The following is an 18,520-nucleotide window of genomic DNA, read 5'->3' as shown; positions in this document are numbered from 1 at the left end:
ATTAATTTTTATCTCAACATTCTGATATAATTCATTAACAAAAAGTTATCTAAATAAACTATTCAAACTGGTTTTGTGTATGCCAAAGAGAGATAGTTTAGTTTGGTCAGGAAACCATGATTCTAGTAAATATTAATATTCATCGTATCTTATTAATTTGTGAGTAGAAAATTATGACAATAGCAAAAAATAAACACAAACACTAACATCCATATCATAGTTTGTAAATACCAAAACCTTAAACAGAAGCATGGTTATCTTTTTTGGCAAAATAATAGACAGCAGAGGCCAACATCAATATGAGTAAAGGTAGAACCAATACGGCTATGTTGTTGGATTGCGGTCCCGAGCTTGTAGACAATGACTTGTGTTGATTTTTTTGTGGCATGGTGGTTATATCGATATCACCAACGTAGTAAGCTGCGAGCATGTTTCTTGCATTCTGACTGTGGCCCACATCTTCAAAATCCTCGGTGGCGTCTTTCTCTGCAAAATATATATTTTTTTTTTCAAATATTGAAGAAATGTGATGATAGATGTAAAGAAAAAGGGACAGTCTTACTAGTGGCTAACACCAACACTTCATCACCTCCTGGATGATCATCCAGAAACGGTGTAACATCGTACACCTACATCACAACAACAGCACAAAACATCATTAGATACGGTTTCCTCCTTTCAACTCAGTCCTCTCATGTTTGATCCTCAAAAACCTCGAAGATCTCACTCCATCAACAAACGCACCCATAATTCTTTCTCGAGATATAAATCAGGTAATACTTCACTTCCCATCTAAGAATGAATCTAACAATTGTTTTGACATGCTTGGTTTACTCTTTGATCACTTGAATCAAATCATTAATGTTAATTTCAGTTACCTTAAATCCGTCGTTAATTTTTCTTTCTCACTTATTAAGCATTGTGATTTTGTATTTGAAGTATTGAGCTTCTAGTATTCATTTTATTTGGATATGTGATCACTTCATAGCTCTATTTTTATCCTTTCTGATTACTGATAAAAAATAGAGCTATGTTGTGTTTTAATGCACCGAAAAGAAGTTAATGTGGATTGATAGCTCGTATGTACAAAGGGTTATTGTTTTTAACAACTTTTGTAGTTGATTCAAGTTCATCCATTTATTATCCAATTAATAATGTTGAATAATCATGATACTATTTTGCATATAAGTTTTTCTACGGTTGGTAAGTAAAATCTAACCCGCTTTAACCCAAACCTATTTTGACGTGAACCAAACTAGAGATGACCCAAACCCGTACTGACCAGTTACCCGACCCAACCTCCCTATCTTGCTAGGCCTAGTTATAACGCATCCCGATATTTTTCACTCTCATTACACCAACCATATATTTCCATTCTTGTATCACCACCTTGGGGTTTAAAATGCGTGATGCACTTCCATGCGCTTCGTTCCAAAAAAACCAATGTGTGACGAGCACGCATCACATATGCGATGCTTTTGTCGTTAAAAAACACTAAAAAATATTTATAGAAAATATTTTGATTGCTAACTACCAAATCGCATCGTGTGCATCACGCATTACGCGACTTAGAGCGCAACATCCTCACATTAAGGAATCGCAGCACGTGATGTGATCTCATCAATGCACATTATGTGCTCTTGATGCCCGCATTTTAATAACAAGCACCAACCATACACTAAATAATAATATCATTACAACATGTAAAATATATTTGGGAGGATGAAAACACTTATATTCTATTATGTACCGTGGGTAAAAAAATTCAATCCCAAACCAAGTTTAAATTGGGTTTATTACAGTAAAATAGAAATACACAAATGAAGATTTATAATAATAATATAATAATTTGACGTACCTTTCCTGAAATAATAAGCCAACAATCGTTTTTGTTATCGTGCTTTGAAACCTCCTCCAGTGAAAAAAGTGCCATTTGCTAAATACCAGCAGAATAATTTAACAATAATCAATTCAACAATAACTTAAAATTATACATGTTAATTGAGGGAGGCGATTGAATAGAATGAAAGAAGAACAAGGGCTTTAATGTATGGGCTTACGCATTCCAGGCCACTTTTAGAGACGATGTTTCAGCCAAACAAATGCAAAACTTTTTTTCTTTCTTCTTGTAATAGTCAAGTTATTTTACATAAGAAAACAAAAATAAGAAGAATGAGAATATTTGTAGTTATATAAAGAAAACCCTTTAAACATCTTTTTAAAAATAGATACAAAAATAATAACTCAAAATTTAATAAAAAATGAATAAAGTAAAAACACAAAAATGTTTTCACTGTCTTTCTCGTTCTCATAAAAAAAACACAATGGTAAGTGAAAAAGTCGTTGTGTCTTTATATCTATCATTGTGTTTTGTGTTTATTTCGTCATTGATTGTGTCTTTTTTTCTTGACATTGTGTTTTTTTCTTATATTGTGTTATATTACTCAATATTGCGCTATATCTTGTTCGGCATTGTGTTAAATTTTGAGATCTATTGTGTATTGTTTTAGTTATAATTGTGTCTTTTGTTCATTTTCGTTAATGTGTCTTTAATCTTAGCATTGTGTCTTTTCGTCGAAAATTTTTATATTTTTTAATTTGAACAGGAATGATGGCGGAAACAATTTAGTTTTTTAATTTTTTTCGATTTTTATTTCTATTTTGAGTTATGCTTTTTTATTATTATTTTTGAATTTATTTTTAAGTGATTTTTTGTATGGTCATAAATCCTTCTCATTTTTGTCTTTGTATTTTAATTTTACCCTATGTTTTTAATTTGAATTTACTTTTGGATTATTTTGTTATTTTGGAATCATTTAACCCGGTTAAACCGGTGTACCATTTTTTAGCCCAATTCGGTACAAGTGAAACACCGGTTTTTAAAACATTGCTCATGGGTATTACTCATGCATTGGTCAATCATGTACTAACACCTCATTTCAACCATTAATTACCCACAAACCACAAATTTACAGACAACACCTACCCACACGTACCGTAAAACTTTATTAATACATTTTAATTCTTCAATGGCCAATAATGAATCAATGTTGTGTGGCAAGCATTTGCCATGAAATGAAGACATGCACCTTAACCACAAGAAATAGGATGGTGCTACAATGTGATTTGAAAGTCATACATCTTACCCATATGAATGCCCCATCCTCGCTCATAGGAGTAACGTACTGGCCGTATCTTATGCATAAGGTGATAGATTATTTTAATTTTCATACGTAATAATTTATTTATTACACATATAGAGAATTATAAACTTATAAAAATATTTTTTTAATCAATTCACCTTTTAAACCATTTATTTATAGATAAATTTTAAAACATGTCCTTTTCATCTTGGGATTTATCTAGGCATGTAAATGAATCAAATGTAAGGTGAACTGCTCGTGAATTGTTTGATGGGAAGTTAGTTTATTTTCAATCATTTAATAAATGAACGAACATGAAAAAAAAGTTTGTATTCGTTTAATTAAGCGAACGAATATGAACACATGTTCCATTCGTTCATTTATGTTCACGGACGTTTATTTATGTTCGTTTCTATCTGTTTATTTATGTTTGTTTATGTATTAATAAAAAATATAAAATATTATTGGATGAGTCATTTACTTAAAGTTTTATATTTGTTAATTTGTTGTCATTTATGGTCGTTTATGTTTGTTTGTGTTCATATATGTTCATTTATCTTTGTTCAGTGATATTCGTTTAGATTAAAAAAAACAAAAATAAACGAACACAAATGTTCATTTTTAAATAAACGAACATGAATATAAATATTTGTTCTATTAAGTGTTCGTGTTCTTTTAAAGTTAAATGAACGAATACGAACATGCCATTTTTTGTGTCCGTTCAATTCGTTTACATGCTTTCATTATTAACATTGATGAATACATCGGTCTTAATCTCTAGGCTCTGCCGATTTTATTTGTGTTCGCTTGTGTACGTGAAACGTTCGTGAACACATTAATTTTCTTATTGAACGAACACGAACATAAAATCTCGTTCGGTAAGTGTTTGCGAACCGTTCGTGAACATGTTATTTCCTCAATGAACGAACACGAACAAGGCCTTGTTCGTGTTCGTTTGGTTCGTTTACAGCCCAAGATTTACCCTCAACCGTCAAGAAAAGAAATCAAAGCCTAATATTTATGCGTTCACATGACTGACTATACACGTAACAATATTAGAGGGGTACAATGATATCTAGATGGACGAATTAAACAGAAGTTGAAAACAAATTTGTGTTAAGATGGTGGTTGCTCTGATGGACCGTAGGTACTTTCTTTTTGAGTAGTCGGAATACAAGTTTCAGACTTATGGGGCTCATCATAGATTGCCAAAAGACATTTCATTAATATATCTCTAGTTACTTTACATATACAATATATATAGTGACAGAGAAATTGAAACTGACTATATTGAATATTTATATGATACTAGCGGATGTATAGTGTATGTATTAAGTGTGTTTTATTGAGAGGTTGATAACAATAATCATATATTCCATAAGTTATACTTATACGTAGGTTCAATATTTATTTTAACAATAAAATTTCACATTTATCTTTCATTTGTAAAAAAAATAACACCATACCACTAACGTGGTGTTCCCGAATTTTATTTAAAGGAGGAAAGGGAAGGAAAATGAGGAATAAAAATATATGTTGTGTTCCCGAGTTTAATTTAAGAAAGAAAAATGAAGGAAAAGTTAAAAAAAGTGTTCTCGAGTTTCATTAGAAAGAAAAGGAGAGGAGAGAAGAGAAATTAACGAGTAAAATAAAATAATTTATATATTTCCAAATTGAAAAGATTTGGAAGGAAAATAAATTGAAGAGAAAAAGAAAATACCAAATGAAAAGATAACTTTCTTTACTTTGTCTTTCTTTTCATAAATGAATTCGGGAACACATCATAACAGCCTTCACATCAGGTTCTCTAAAAATTTTGTAAGAGAAATCTCTAAAATTTTTTAGAGAAAGGTGAGTGGTTGGAAGTACGTACAGGAGGGAGAGAAAATTTAAAGAGATGAGTAAATTTGAAGGATCACTGTTCATTCTCTATTATTTTTAATATATTTGAAAGTGGTTGTGCGTGAAGGAGAGGAAAAAATAATGATAAAGATGTAAAAAAATATTATTTAATTGTATTTGAGAGAAAAAATATAGTGTTTTTTAGGGGTCGTTTGGTTCGCGAAATGTTTTTAGAAGGAAAGGGAATTGGAATTTGAATCGGAATGTGTAGGATTCCAATGAAATGTTATCATGTGTTTGGTTTGTAAATTAATAAAAGGATTTGAAATGTTTAAGAAAAGCAAATTACAAAATTGCCATCCTCTTTTTCCATCTCTATCTGCACACAAGTCTTTCTGTTCTCAACTTGCACAACCCTTCTCTCTTCCCAATGATGTGCATCTCAGCTTCCTTCTTCTTTCTTCCCAACGATGGCTTTTCAAAATGATTATGTTCTTTGGTTTTGGAGATAAAAAAATGGCTTCTAAGGAGTTTTTCGATTAGGGTACAGAAATTGAACCGATAAGAAGGTATAGAAATCAAACACCGATTGAACAGAGATAAGTCAAACTCAGATGGGTTTCAGATCTTCTATTTGGGTTTCAAATAATTTAGTAACGTATCTGGTTTTTATTGGCTTCATCGTGATTTCGATTTTGAATCCAAATATTTTCCTCTGTGATTTTAATTTTTTCTAAGATTTGTTTCAATTCTTCGATTGCATTTATGCGGTGGGGTCAAGTTATTCTATAAAAGGGGACAAAAATATAAAGAAATTCTAGCCATACAAAAAAACCCATTAAAAGTAAATAAATAAAAAAAACATAACTCAAAATATAATAGAACCGAAAAAAAAGTAAAAACACAAAAATGTTTTCACCATCTTTCTCGTTCTCATAAAAAAACACAATGACAAGTGAAAAAAGTCGTCGTGTCATTTTGTTTATCATTTTGTTTTGTGTTTATTTCGTCATTGATTTTTCACCCATGGGTTCAATGAATTTTTCACCCAACTAACCATTAAAATAACGGAACACAATAATCGGGAAAACCGAGTTTAGCCACGAACCACCGTGAATTTGATTTAAAAATATTATAGGGATGCAACTACTAATGTGGTCACGGTTGACAACCTAGGGTGTCAGTCATATGGCGTTTTTGGGTCTCGATCGGGTCCATAGGGCCGAGTACTGTGGTCTGGTTATCACCCTGGTAAGGAATAACGTCTTACCTTTGGTTCTTGGAACCTTTTTGCCAGTGCCCAACTCACAGTTTCTCTCCCCTTTTCATTTGTGATAGGGACATGCCACATAACCTAGCCTTAAGGTGTACGAGCGAAAACAACAAGTGGTAATTCTTAAGGAATTTCCTGAAAACAAAAGCAATCTAATTTTTCAAAAAGTTTTCTTTGAATATTGAGGCATAGCCTCAGAGTTTGTGTGTGTGTGTGTGCATAACAATACAATAGATAATAAATAAATAACTATCTAAGAAAGCTGTAAACAATTTAATTTGAACACGTAAAGGTAAACAGATAGACACGTATAAGGCTCCTAAACATGTGTCTAAGGCAATTTCTAACGACCTATCTTAAACCTCCGGCTCTGATACTAATCTGTCACACCCCAACCTACGGCGGAAATGTCGGGGCGCGAACTGATTGCTCACAGCTTTTCAAAGGTTACTATCATCCAACATTATTTAAATGAAAATATCTATTAATTAAATTAAGTTTTCAAATAAATCAAATACAAACAAATACAAAATCCATACACATACAACAATACAACTTATATCACAAATGATCTTGATTAATTATTTTCTAACTTAAATTATTCACTAAGTTTTCACCAACCTGTATTAAATTTCTACGATAACCTGCATATGCGTAGAAAATAGACTTTTGTCAACAACACATGTTGAGTGAGCAACACACCAGTTTATATGTACATATAGTATATATAAAAATAAGTAATTGCAACAAGTCATATAAGAATAACAAATTAACCAAATGAGTAAGTGTAACTGAGATGTCGAGAAGCACAAAGGCTATAACGACTGGCGTATGATCATACTATTATGAGATTATGCTGGATCTCTCCGTATGCGGAAGCATATAAAGCAAGTAAGCACATAAACAAGTAAGGTATAAGTTGTTAACACATAAGACAATAGTTGCAGTTTTGAGTATAAGTATATATAAGAAATATAATTTACGCATATGTCCCCAAAACGTGAAAAAACAAGTAAAATATGGGAATGTGGTACTTATCTCGATAGACAAACTAAGGATGATTAAGAAAATAAGAATGAAGAAAGCGGATCACACGTTGACGATATATCCTCTTACGATGATCTGAGATGGGTTAACGAGATAGAACAGTGGCGGCCAAAGAATGACAAAGAACTCGATCAAACAGACGGCTACAATCCAATTAATATTGGGGTTAAGGTTGGCGACGATGAGAGGATCGAGGCTACAAGATTAATTGAGTTTATGTAAACGTTTACATGAATAAAAAATCTAGGGTTAGGTCGGCTAGAATAATACTAATTGCGGATCTTGATTTGATTTAATTAACATAATACATGAGTTGATTAGGCCGATTAAGGAAAGATTAATACGTACAGAAATTCAATTTCCAAGTTGATTGCGAGAATTTTGGTCCAAGAAACTTGATTATAATCGGGTCTATGAAGAAACGGGTTTGGATTAACGGGTTAACCATATTCTATGATGGGTTATAAGAAATTTGCAGTTTAGTCCCTAAGGTTTGAAGATGGAAACAAAGTTGAACAAAAGTTTGAGTTTGGGTTAATTTTGCCATAAATTGGAAGTTATAAATATATTTTACATAAACCATTTTTACAATAATAAAATAATAATTAATCTTTCTGATAAGCTTGAAATTTAATTAATAAAATAACCCGAACGTTGAAACGAGTCAGGTATTTAATAAAAATATATATATATACGAAAACCCGAGTTGTTACATGCTATATTTTGTTCGACATTGTGTTAAATTTTACGATCTATTGTATCTTTTTTTAGTTATAATTGTGTCTTTTATTCAGTTTCGTCATTGTGTCTTTGATCTTAGCATTGTGTCTTTTTGTCATTTTTTTTTATTTTTTTGTATTTTTAAAAAAAAAATTGAACGGGATTGATGGCAGAAACATTTTAATTTTTTATTTTTTTCGATTTTTATTTATACTTTGAGTTATGATTTTTTAATTATTTTTTTCGAATTTTTTTAAGAGATTTTTTATGTGGTCATAAATCCTTATCACACATTTTATTTTTTTCTCGCTTTGTATTTTAACTTTACTCTATAAACAAAAGCATATACCCATGCCATGGAAACGGAAAATCAATCAAGCTATATAATAAAAGTGAAAAAATATTTTAAAAGATCACTAAAACTTATATTTAAAAAGATTATTGAAAATAATATTTAAAAATTGTGATAAATCTAATATTTGAAAAAGAAAATACTTACGTAAGTTATAATTTGATAAAAGGATAAATAAACACTTGAGTATTTAAAAATTGTGATAAACTTAATATATTTTGATTAAAAAAATATAGCAGTTATGTAAGTTATAATTTGATAAAATGATAAATGAACACCTATAAGCGATGCCATCTAACATGAATTGTATAACACTTACATGTATAAATCTATTAATATAGTATAAAACGAAATAACTAAAGTTTAAGTTTTAAGGCAAAAATGAAGTTTTGCATAATTAGGCAGTATGCAAGTAAATTAGTAGCACGATATGGTAAAAAAAATACTAAGAATAGACACATATCTCATGACATCGGTGAATATCACGTGGTTTTTTTTTTCAAAAGGGTTAGACGTAGCGATCTCTCGAAACTCCGGTCAGACGGCGATTCACACACCGAAAGATAATTTGGAAAATGTTCACACGTGTGATAACATGATCGGAGATTGGAGGTTATTGATGTCGGTGGGGGTGTGAAACGGTGGCAAACGACGGAGAGTAGACCCGTCAGTTTGGTTGTTAACGGTAAATTACTACGGAATTTGAATGTACTTGTCAGTTCCATTACGGTGTGTCAACGCACAAATGCGATTATAATAATAATAATAATATAAGAAGTTGGGAGTGTCGCCGGGAATCGGTGGATGTGACGATGATTTATAGGCATGGGAGTGGTGGCAGTTATCCATTAGTGGTTATTAGCGAACCATTGAGATGGTTGAACAATTATTAACCGATGAGGTTTTACCAATGATTTCATATATATTTATTCTTTTTATATGTTATTTTTGAATAATTTATTCTTTTATATGTTAATATGACGAATATATATTTTCGAACGCTAAGGTTTTACCAATGATTTCAACATTGAGGTTTTACCAATTACCGCGACGCTACGCGCCGGGTGAAAATATAGTTTAAAATAAAAGCTTTCATTTAATCCTATCGCCAACATTTCTTATGGTTAAGCTTAAGTTTGACTATATCTTTAGTTTTTAATCAATTTCAAAGTTATGATTTTTCTATAACTAACAGAAGTGCCCGCACGTTGCTGCTGGTTCATGCAAATTATCTCATCGTATTGCTTTGTAGTGTTTGGTGTGGTGTGTTATGAGTTATTAGTGCGAGAGCGCTGCTGCTTGTGCATATGGTTTGTTTGATTTTTTTGTGTGGGGGCGCACACTAAAATATCGTATGCATATATTGGATTGCACCATGTTTTATGAAATATTTATTAATAAAGTATGTTTATGGGTTTTGTCATTTTTAATCAGCATAAAAGATTGAATGTGTGTTAATTGGTGGGTAGTTAGAGTTCCTGAGTTTCGCGGCGGGGTCATATGAAAGTGTTAGTGATGACGTCGTTGTTACCTAGTGTAGAGGTAGGATACCAAAAAGACCCAAATACCCTTAAGTACCACCCGCGGGTCACAGAGAATCCTCTTATAAGCCACCCGCGGGACACATGGACCACCCACATATCACGAATGAGGAGGAACGTCCTCACAACACACGCAGAAGCATCCTGGCATCCTCAAAAGTCATCCACAGGACAGGATATCTGTCCGCCTAAACATCCGGAAGACAATGCCAGCGGGACAGCTGTCATCACTCAAATACTCTCTAGAAGAAGGTTCATGATTCTTACTTGGGGAATACGTAACTAAACAACCAATAAATAAAGGACACCTGGCCAGTTTGTTATAACCGTGCACATGGCCATGGTGCAATCCATCCTATCATTGGGAGACGCGTGTCCAGGTTGTTATACCCATGCACATGGGACGTATAGCTCAACCTATCACAAGAGGACACGCGTCTAGTCAGTTATCAAAGATCTTCTGGAAGAGGACAGCTGGCCCAATCACCTTCCTACATATTTCGGCTATAAATACCTTGCCAAACGGTATGAGGTATTCATTCACTCACTTGCATTCTGACTACACTTAGTCTGTTTACTTCAGTACTTTCTCCATTTACGAACGTTACTGATTCTCACGCCGGAGGGTGGTTACAGGAAGACCCCCCCTTGTCCTTCCTGTAACGAGGCTCACGGTGTCTGTTTTGCAGGTTCCGGTCATTGGACTATGGGAAGTCACGCTCATATCATTGGTAGTAATTATCGTATCTTACCCTGTAGTCACATTGGATCCAGGACCCATACCCGGGGATTGGATCCGTGTTTCTTCATTGGCGCCATCCGTGTTGGTGTTAGAACTGCATAATTTTGTCTCTGTCGGTTTTTTGGTTCGTTCGATTTGAGTAAACTTCCTGAAGGGCCGACGGGAACTGCTGTACCCGATTCACGTGTAACTAACACAGATGCACCTCCGGGTCTTAGTTTTTTTGCTCGCATCATGACTCCGGGTGGCCGTGCTCTTGAACGTGTCACTGCTCCGGGGTTACGAATCACTGAGGTAACACCTGGGGTTTTTTCCCTATAAAATGTTACAGCACCAACCTATCCCACTCCCACAAACATGGGATGTGCCTTGGCACCGGAAGGTTCTAATTTGGGTCAAAAACGAATTACGGATGAGACTCGCCGGAAACGGCCAGAATTGGATCTGGAAAATGATTCAGGTGATTCTGACATCGTGAGATCTCACCAACGTAATTCTAGATCCAGAGGAGCATTAACTCCTGAAGAGTGGCTCCGCACGCAACAACAAAATTTGGTGGATGAATACGAGCGTAGAAAGCGTAACGAACAACTTTACGCTCGCACTTTGGATTATGAGGAATCTCCTAGAGGATCTCCTTCCCCTCCATCAATAGTGAGAGGAAGTCAGGTTCGTTACAGCAAACAGGCGGAGCCAGAATTCGGCGAGTTATCAAGGCTACGCCCTCGTCCTCGCATAGACATGCGGATACCATCTTATTTGGACGAGTTTGATAGTTACGATTAATCTTACCACCCAAGAGATTACAGTATGTATACCGGGGATAGTAGGATGATCTCCCAGGCGAGAAGTAGTCGTCCGCATGACACCGTCCGCCACACCGAGTACCATAGGAATGCTGAACGAGACTTTACCAAACCATATCGCCCCGCGGCTTTCGCTGATAAATCAAAGTTCATAGCAAGCATTGCCACAACACCCTTTCCTGTTAATGCTAACTTACCTACATCGGTAGGTAAATACAATGGTATGACTGATCCAAGCGATCATCTCCAGAATTTTGTGGCGGTAGGTGGTGTTAGTGGTTGGACGCTTCCCTATTGGTGTCACATGTTCGCATTGACACTAACAGGGGCAGCAAGAGAGTGGTTTGAAAAGTTACCTGACGGTGAAATTTCTAGCTGGGACGATTTGGTGAAAATTTTTCTCAATAGTTCATTCAGCTAGAAGAAACATACGCGGGACCAATCAGAAATTTTAGATGTCGTTCGGCGAGATAACGAGTCTATAGAAGATTTTATCACCAGGTTCAACGATGAGAGCCTGAACATCGGTGGAATTAGCAAAGACATGCTTCGGGGCGCCTTCCGCAAAAACGTCAGATGTGATGATTTAGTCCGCACACTTACGGGCAGAGATGGAATTCCAAAAGAGTGGGACGATCTCATGACTGCAGCAAAAGTGTATGCGAACACTGAGAAAACATTGAGAAGTGGTAACTCAAAGCAAAAATTTAAAGTCAAGTTTCAAACCCCGAGACCAAATAGACAGGCGAAAGGCCCTATCTGGTCGAGGCTTCAGCCAAGTATGGAAGCACCAAAACCATTTGATGCACAATCCCTCATAGGCAATAAAAACAAAACGGGACCCTCGAACCGAGGCCCAATAATTGGACGCCTCTTTCAAAGACTCCCACCGAAATTCTCACCACGGAGAATGTGAATTTTAAAAAACCACAGCCACTGACGAGAAGATCATTCTTTGACCCGAAAAAGCGTTGTTCGTATCATGATGACATTGGTCATAATACGAATGAATGAAGAACATTAAAAAATGAAATTGAAGCAGCTGTAAAGTCTGGAAAACTTGGACACTTGGTAAAAGGTGGAAAACCTGACAATGGTAAAGCTCCCGCACGAGATATCCAAGGCCCAAGTAAAAAGCAAGTCGGAGATTTAAACGCACATATGATACAAGGCGGGTACGATACAAGGAAAAAGAGGAAGGAGTCTGATGATGAGGACTGGAAGAATGAGCCAGTGATCTTTCCTAGTATCAAGGGGGGCCCGAATAACAAAAACCCCTTGATCATCACTGCCCAATTCGGACACTACCGTTCCCAATACGTCTTCTTCGACACCGGTAGTACTTCCGACATTATGTATGAACAATATTTTGAACAGCTTGACGAGGAAGGTAAGGAAAGATTAAAACCCATCCACGCTCCAGTATCGGGGTTCGGAGGGGAAATAATGCATCCGTAGGGTGTAATTTCATTCCCAGTCACCTTAAGTGACGGAATTCACTCTAGGACTGAGGAAGTCGAATTTTTGGTTCTGCCAGCAACATCAAAACATGACATTATTCTTGGACGAGAAGCGATTGGTGACTTTAATGCTCTTCCGTCCACAGCACACGGTGCAGTAGGAGTTCCAACTTGCACTGGCATAGCAATAATTTATGTTAATCGGCACTGCTTTGCAACCGAGAGCTCAAAACCAAGCAAAATTCCAAAACAAACTGTGAAGACTGAACCAGAGAAATGGGTTTTGAACAAAAAATTTCCTGATCAAACTGTAACATTAGGACCTGCTATTTCCGAGATAGTACAGAACTTCTTGAAACAGTTATTATCAAAGAATATTGATGTTTTTGCATGGCAACCCGCGGATTTGACCGGTGTTCCGAGGAACATTGCGGAACACAAATTAAGGGTAAACCCGTTGTTTACGCCAATTGTTCAGAAACAACGTAAGATGGGCCCGGAACAAACAAAAGCAATGAATGAGCAAGTCCAGGACCTCTTACAAGCTGGAATCATCCGCCCAATTCGTTATCAGACCTGGGTTGCTAATCCAGTTATTGTCCCCAAAAGCAATGGGTCATGGCGGATGTGTATCGATTTCAAAGATCTAAATAAAGCGTGTTCCAAAGATTGTTATCCTTTACCCGAAATAGATCTCAAGGTTGATGCTGTGGCACCATTCAAATTCAAATGCTTCCTGGATGCCTACAAGGGCTACCATCATATCCGCATGACAGCGGGCGATGAGAAAAAAACATCATTTCGCACTGATCATGGCACCTTTTGCTACAAAATGATGCCTTTCGGACTAAAGAATGCGGGAGCCACATATCAACGATTAATGGACATAGCGTTCAAATATCAAATTGGCCGAAATTTAGAAGTGTATATGGATGATCTCATAATAAAAAGTGTTGAGGAAGACCAGATGTTGAGAGATATTGAAGAGACGTTCGAAACCTTGAAAGGTATCAACATGAAGCTGAATCCGGCCAAGTGCCCATTTGGAATGGAAGAAGGAAAGTTTTTGGGAGTGATTGTCACGGATGCGGGCTTCAAAGCTAATCCAGATAAAGTTCAAGCTATAGCCCGCATGCCTTCCCCATCTTCCCTCAAAGAAGTTCAGACATTAAATGGTCGACTGATTGCCTTGAATCGTTTTTAGGCGAATCATGCAGCTAAGTCCAATCCTTTCATTTCAACTTTAAGAAATTGTCTTAAGAAAGCATAATTTAAGTGGATCGCGGAGGCCGAAAAAGCTTTTTTGGAAGTTAAAAAATGTTTGATGGAACTTCCCACGTTAACAACACCTCAAGCGGGAGAACCTTTAACGTTATACGTATCAGCTTCAGACATTGCCATTGGGGCCGTCCTTCTGATCGATTGCAAGAATTTTCAAATACCGATCTACTACGTCAGCAGAACACTATCAGACCCAGAAACAAGATATTTCATGCTAGAAAAACTTGTTTTGGCACTGGTCTATGCTGCACGACGCCTCTGCAGGTACTTTCAAGGGCACCCCACCAATGTCTTAACTGGATACAAGCTCAAAATCGTTCTCAGCAAGCCAGAATTGTCTGGGCGATTGGCCAAATGGGCTATCGAACTAGGTGAACACGCAATAGAATACAAACCTAGGCCAGCAATCAAAGGGCAAGTGTTGGCGGACATCGTGACAGAGGTCCCGCAACACAAAGAAAAAGAATGTTTGATTGAGCAACAACCCCAAGCACCCCCGGAATCAGGACAGATTTGATCCTTATTTACGGATGGAGCTTCAAGCAGTGAGGGATGTGGCGCAGGCCTCAGGCTAGTTAATCCCGAAGGCCATGAGTTTACATATGCCATAAAGTTGAACTTCAAAAGTACCAACAACGAGGCAGAATATGAAGCTTTCTTGGCGGGCTTGAGGATAGCTAAAAAGCTTGGGGTTAAGCATTTGGAAGCCCGAGTGGATTCCATGTTGATTGCGGGACAGATCAACGGCACATACGAAGCAAAAAATGATATCATGGCTTCATATGTGTCACAGGCGAAAGATCTGATGCTCCAATTCTCTTCTTGCAAAGTCATTCATATAAAGAGAAGTGAGAACAGATCAGCGGATGCCCTTAGTAAATTGGCCTCAACAAACTTCGAACACTTTGCCAAAGACATCCGCATCGAAATATTAGACCGCCCGCCTGTCCCGCAACATCAGGTTTTAGTGATCCAAACGGGAGTGGAATCCTGGATGACACCGATTACAGCATACCTGTCGTCCGGAGTACTTTCGAAAGGAAAAACAGCGGCCCAGAAGATATAACACAAAGCCTTGAACTATCAAATACTTGACGGTGTCTTGTATCGACGTTCCTTCCTCGGACCACTACTACGATGTGTGGATGCCAAGGACGCGAACTTCCTAATCAGAGAGGTTCATGAAGGCATTTGTGGCCTTCACGCTGGCCCGTGAATGGTCGTGGCGAAGTTAATGAATGCCGGATATTATTGGCCGGGGATGCACTTGGATGCTGTAAATGAAATCAGAAAGTGTGATTCTTGCCAAAGGCATGCCCCTAACACGCTACGACCAAAGAACGAGTTAGTTCCAGTCACTTCAGCCTGGCCGTTCCAAAAATGGGCTATTGATATCATGGGACCTTTCCCTGAAGCCCCTGGACGGGTCAAATTCTTAATAGTAGCCATCGACTACTTTACAAAATGGGTGGAGGCCATACCAGTTGCTTCCATAACAGCAGCGAGTGTTAAAAAATTCTTGTGGGAATTCATCATATGTCGTTTCGGCCTACCCCTAGAGCTCGTTAGTGACAACGGAACACAATTCGCGGACAGTGGGTTACAAGAATGGCTAAAAGAATTACACATTTCTCAAACCTTCACCTCTGTAGCTCACCCGCAAGCGAATGGTCAAGTTGAACGAACTAATCGGACCATCAAAGAAGGAATCAAGGCCAGACTAGGAACTAAAAGGACGGGTTGGGTGGACGAATTGCCCCATGTACTATGGGCTTTCCGCACTCAGAAAAATTCCAGTAATTTCTAAACCCCCTTTAGTTTGACTTATGGCACAGAGGCCATGATTCCAGCCGAAATCAGAATCCCATCCGCCAGAGTTCTCATGATCGAAGATAACGATCATGAACTCCGGATGAACCTTAACCTTTTTGAGGAAAGAAGAGAACTAACATCAATCCGCGAGCATAATTACAAACGACAGTTGCAAAAATATTATAACTCGCGGGTTCAAAGATGTGAATTCGATGCGGGAGACTTTGTCTTACGCAATAATGAAGCCTCCGGGCAAGAGCCTCTGGGCAGGTTGGCCCCAACTTGGGAAGGACCTTATAAAATTCAGAAAGTTTTATCTAAAGGTGCTTATAAGCTAGAAAAGTTGGACGGGACTGAGATCCCTAGAACTTGGAATGGGGCCCAACTAAAAATGCTACATATAGTCTGTTTTTCTTTTCCGGCCTGCGTGCCTAGTTGAATACTTACAACTTATGTATTTCTATTTTTTTGTAATTCGGTTATGCCTTTTTTAATAGAAAATTTCTTTTTATTCACTTATGACTTGTAATCCTTTATTGGCATACAAAGAAGATCCTATACACATTTATATTATGACAAATAAACAAAATGTAGCGGATGCAAAATCAAACCTTCTTTATTCACACAAATGGGATTACAGCATACACAAAAAAGAAGATCAATTACAGAAAACAGAAAAATTTACGGCGCAACATCATTGTGCCCGGCATCCTTGCTTTCCACATTTTCCACATCCTCCGCGTCTTCCGCATCTTCCTCTTCTTCCTAAAGTTCAAGAAGAACTTTTAGTTGCTGAATGCTGTCTTCTTTATCAGCAAGATCAGATATCTGATTCGTCAAAGAAAACTTCAACGAATCGAAATCCTTTGATTTCTGCTTAAGGATGCCAACAGTATCCTGACCAGCTAGGATGTATTCTTCAGGAAGCTTAGAAGTTGAGCCAAAGTGGTAACCTTCTTGGAAGCCCAGTTGGCGACCAACTTGTTTAGAAGCTTTCAGAAGGATAGCAACACAATTCCCAAACTCATCGCTAGCCCGAACATCAGAGATGACCTATTAAAACAACTATGTTTAATTGATCTTCAATACTTAGATTATTTATGGTGAAAAACAAAAGACATACCTTGGGAATAGCTTCTGCTAATAGCCACTTTTGATCCGCCTTGGCCCAGACAAGCTCCATCTTGTGACCAGCGCACTCCAAAGCTTGGTCATGATTTTTGGCATTAAGATCAGAAAGACGCTTGTCTTTGGCCGCCGATTCAGCCTGCAGAGCCTCAATCAACTTGGCCTGTTCAGCCACCGTTTTGGCTTGTTCTTCTAGTTGCTTTTGAAGAACAACTGTGGTTTCTTCAGCAGCAGATCGGGCAACCTTCTCCGCCTCAAGAGCCTGGCGAACTTCTCGGGATTCGCTCATCACTTTAAGAGCTTCCTCCTTCGCATCAGATGCAGAAGCCGCCAGCTCGTCCCACTGCTCATTTCGCTCATCACTTTAAGAGCTTCCTTCTTCGCATCAGATGCAGAAGCCGCCAGCTCGTCCCACTGCTCATTCATCGCCAATCAATCTCTAGTTATCTCTTGGCTGGAGGAAATAGCATTCGCCACATAGTAAGAGTGGGAGTTCAATAACTCTTGGCGAACACTATGGCGACGACGCTCCCTCTCAGCAGGAGGAAGACACTCCCGCAAAAATTCAAAACATACATCTACGTCTCGAAATGTAGAATCCCAACGTAATGTCCAGTGTGGTTGATGGGGGGTGGGATCTTCCTCCTGAGGAGCTGGAGAAGTATGCGGAGCATTTGAGAACATGCTCACGCCTCCTTGATCTCTAAAAGAATGAACATAATAAGAAGGCGATCTTTGGGCACACTCAGAAGTGTCAGCCTCTTTGTTCTTCAAAGGAGAGTCGTTCGCCACCTCAATGGGCTCCTTGGCAGTGTTAGGAGGCGGTGGTGGCGGACGAAGAGGTGAGTACTTCAAACCAGAAATACCTTCGGAAAGGTTGTCCAGGTTCACTGAAAACCATTAATGGAGGGTTAGGAATACTCCAATCTAAATAATATAACAAAGTAAAGAAAGGTTTTGCATACCCAGCGAAAGGTCTTCAGCATCAAGCTGCTCTAAACGCGCTTCCAAGGCAGCAGGATTTGTCTTTTTGGATTTTTTCTTCTTTAAGACAATCTTTACCGGATTAAACTTCCGCTTACCCACCACTTTGGAGGCACCCGCGTCAATGACCGTACGTTTGCCCTCAGCAGTAACATTATCAGGTCCTGGACCCTCAACCTCCGCAGTGCCGTCAGCGTCATCTTGGCCTGCTGCCTGAGTAGTCGCGGCTCGTTGACGGGTAAGACCTGCAGTTGAGCCCACAGCTTGGTTAGCATCAGTTGAGTAAACTTCCTCACAAGGTGATGACTCCTCGCTAGATGAAAAGAGTACAATCACCCCACTAGAAGTAATGGCAGTTACAGGCCGAGGTTGTAGAATGCCCTCACCTT

General features: G+C 37.7%; 1 pseudogene across 1 annotated transcript; it reads right to left on the bottom strand.

The window, feature by feature from the left end:
• Window positions 1-238: 238 nt before the first annotated feature.
• Window positions 239-1,933, bottom strand: LOC143594351 (cytochrome b5 pseudogene; annotated as a pseudogene). The gene is made up of 3 exons (XR_013146324.1): window positions 1,859-1,933; window positions 563-629; window positions 239-486 (listed from the first exon to the last, which is right to left on the bottom strand). The product of XR_013146324.1 is annotated as a cytochrome b5 pseudogene (transcript).
• Between the last annotated feature and the right edge of the window lie 16,587 nt (window positions 1,934-18,520).

Source organism: Bidens hawaiensis, unplaced genomic scaffold (assembly GCF_021521415.1).
Source record: "Bidens hawaiensis isolate Kalapana, Puna unplaced genomic scaffold, B.hawaiensis_p1.1 tig00043534_1, whole genome shotgun sequence".
Classification (NCBI taxonomy): domain Eukaryota; kingdom Viridiplantae; phylum Streptophyta; class Magnoliopsida; order Asterales; family Asteraceae; genus Bidens; species Bidens hawaiensis.
The sequence above is the reverse complement of the archived record's forward strand: the minus strand, read 5'-3'. Positions and strand labels throughout refer to the sequence as shown.